The following is a 3652-nucleotide window of genomic DNA, read 5'->3' as shown; positions in this document are numbered from 1 at the left end:
TCTAGATACACACTTAACACACTTCACAAAAAGTATTTCAAAATAGATCATAGACCCAAATTTAACAGGCAAAATGATAAAAACTTCTAAAAGATCACCTATGAAAAACCCAGATATCCTGGGATATAATGATGTTTTTTTAGATATAATACCAAAGGAACAATCCAAGAAAAAATGATAAAATGGATTAAATTGTAATTAAAAACATTGGCTCTGTGAATGACAATATCAAAAGAATAAAAAGACAAGCCACATTGGGAGATAATATTTGCAAAAATTAGCTCTGATAAGGGACTGTTATCCAAAGTGCACAAAGAACTCTTAAAAAAATTATATATATATATATGTATATATATATGTGTGTGTGTGTGTGTGTGTGTGTGTGTGTGTGTGTGTGTGTGTATGTTTATTGATTTCAGAGAGGAAGGAAGAAGGAGAGAGAGATAGAAACATCCATGATGAGAGGGAATCATGGATCGGCTGCCTCCTGCAAGTCCCCCTCTGGGGATCAAGCCCACAACCCCGGCATGTGCCCTTGACCAGAATTGAACCTGGGACCTTTCAGTTCACAGGTAGACACTCTATCCATTGAGCCAAATTGTCTAGGGCTGCACAAAACTTTCAAAACTCAATAATAAAAAAACAAACAACTTGATTAAAAAATAGGCCAAAATCTTGCCGGAACCGGTTTGGCTCAGTGGATAGAGCGTCGGCCTGTGGACTGAGGGGTCCCAGGTTCGATTCTGGTCAAGGGCATGTACCTGGGTTGCGGGCACATCCCCAGTGGGGGATGTGCTGGAGGCAGCTGATCGATGATGCTCTCTCATCATTGATGTTTCTATCTCTCTCTCCCTCTCCTTTCCTCTCCGGGCACATCCCCAGTGGGAGATGTGCAGGAGGCAGCTGATCGATGTTTCTCTCTCATCGATGTTTCTGACTCTCGCTCCCTCTCCCTTCTTCTCTGTAAAAAATCAATAAAATATATTTAAAAAAGAATAGGCCAAAATCTTAACAAACATCTTACCAAAGAAGATACATGGATGAGAAATATGAGTATGAAAAGATCTGCAGCCGAAACCGGTTTGGCTCAGTGGATAGAGCGTCGGCTTGCGGACTGAGGGGTCCCAGGATTGATTCCGGTCGAGGGCATGTACCTGGGTTGCGGGCACATCCCCAGTGGGAGATGTTCAGGAGGCAGCTGGTCGATGTTCCTCTCTCTTCGATGTTCCTAACTCTCTCTCTCTCTCCCTTCCTCTCTGTAAAAAAAATCAATAAAATATATTTTTAAAAAAAGACCTTCAGCATCTTATGACATCAGAGAAATGCAAATTAAAAAAACAGTGCATTCCCACTACACACCTATTAGAATGGCCAAAAGTCTTGACCACCAACAACACAAAAATGCTGGCGAGATTTTGGAGCAAGAGGAACTCTCATATATCCCTAGTGAGACTACAACATGGTACAGCCACTTTGGAAGACAGTTTTGTGGTTTCTTACAAAAATAAATATACTTTTCATAGTATTCAGCAATCACACTCTTTGGTATTTACCCAAGAGTTGAAAACTTATTTGCGCACAAAAGCCTGCACACAAGTGTTTATAGCAGCTTTATCATGATTGCCCAATAAGTTATTAACTGGGTTTTGTTTGGTTTTTTAAAATAAATTTCAACTCCCAGTTTATTTTAAGAGACTGATTATAACATTGAATGGAAAACTAAGATGTCACATGACCAAAACTTCCCTAACAAACCAATTGTAACATTGGAAAAGCTCTTTGAGGCTAAGAAGATGTATCTGATATCTAGTTTCCAGGCTATCTTCCTCACAGTAGTACAGCAGCTAACAGAAGAATAACATTAAATTTCTTGTATCTAAAGGCAGATGATGCAAAATTATTGCTCTCAGAAGAACTCTGTCCACCTTTAAACACTGAAGAAGTTTATGAAAGCCTGTTTACTGGACTTTGAAAATGTTCATTCACTTAAAGAATATAGATTCTCATACCCTGAGAGGAGTAATCCATCATATTTTACTTCAATGACACATTGAGACCTGCAGCTTGACATTCTCTTACAGCCTTTTATTCCCAAGCTTATAAAATTACTATACTTCTAGAATGCTATCTGTATCTTAAACACAGTGCTCTCTAAATATATATATATTTAGAATCTACCATATATTTTTCTCTTAAGGAGATTTTATTTTACACTAGAACTCATGTGCTAGCTCTGAGAATTTTTGAAAAATTGCAAAGCATCTATAATACAGAGAAACACTAAATAAGAATCTAAAACTCATTTGTCCTCTTAAACTTCTCTTTTTCCCCCCATTTTTAAGGCTAATTTCTTATCAAAAAGGATGACTGAGGCTTAAATGTAAAGATCGTACAAATTTTGACAGTGATTTGATGTGTTCCTCTGCTGGCAGAGGGTATTCTATTGGGAAGACTGCCACTTGGCAACATTAAGTCTGCATTTGTAGGTAGTGCAACAGTATCTAGTTATAATTGACCTATTGGAATTGAGGTGATTCATTGAGATAATTTTCTATAATGAGACTATTAACTTTTAATAATTACCAGGGACCACAGACCTGGACAAGTGAATCTAGGAGGAGGTTAGCAGCATTAAAAATGAGTGATGTAGAGGTTACCTTGCAATTAACTAGAGTGTTGGAACTCCTACCTTTAACACTTACCTCCTTCTCTTCTGCCACCCTCCATGGAAAACATTGGTAGGAAGTAAGTCACAGGAATGGTGTTGAGTTGGACTTGAAAGTGCCCCTACAATGATATTATTGTATTCCCTCGTAGAAAAAAAAGCTGGGTATAGACATGGGAAAATTTTAGCACAACTCAGACTTTTTCCTAAACGTCAAGAGCACATATTAGAGACACAGCAATACGGTAGGGAAAAAAGGATACGTAAGAAATCACTTCGGGCTATTGTTCATCATACTCATTTTGTTTGAAAAGCATTTAAACATTAAAAGAATATTGGTTGTTGTTGTTGTTTTGTTTTGGTTTTCTTTTTCTTTAGAATCCCTGGGATAATTAAAAAAATCTTAGTTGAAGCATGCCAACTAAAGTTTACCAGTAGGTATGTTAACTAAAGTAAAAGTAATACTGTTTTCCGGGAGTTATAGTTGAAATGATTTTAAGTAGGACTCTAGGAGAGTTACAAGTGTCAAATATTCACAGTGTGATCTCCATGTTCGTGCCCACTAAGGAGTCAAATATAAGAAATGCTTCATTAGAGTGTCTTTGTAAGTCATTGTATTAGTTTGCAATCTTTCAATTTGCTGTTATGTGCAGATGTATCAAGTATAATCGGCTCCATTCAGCAAGCTATCGTCCTTATTGGTTGCTTCTCACATTTTTGGAATGATTCTCTCTTTCAATCACTGTGCCAATAATCACTTAGAATTTAAGTGGATTCTGTTCACTTAGAACAACCAGGTGGCTGAAAGAGTCAGTTAATAAGCAATCAGCAAAATAAAAAGCAATAATGAAGCCCTCCGAAGTGTTGTGCTGTATAGCCTGATACATAATCTCTATTTTGTGAGTAAATATACTTTTTATCTATGCAAAGGAATAAAAAAGAATAACTACAGAAAGCCGTATTGAATCTGTCCATCTAATTTGGCAA

Source organism: Myotis davidii, unplaced genomic scaffold (assembly GCF_000327345.1).
Source record: "Myotis davidii unplaced genomic scaffold, ASM32734v1 scaffold128, whole genome shotgun sequence".
NCBI classification, from domain to species: Eukaryota; Metazoa; Chordata; class Mammalia; order Chiroptera; family Vespertilionidae; genus Myotis; species Myotis davidii.
This window is presented reverse-complemented; position numbering follows the sequence as displayed.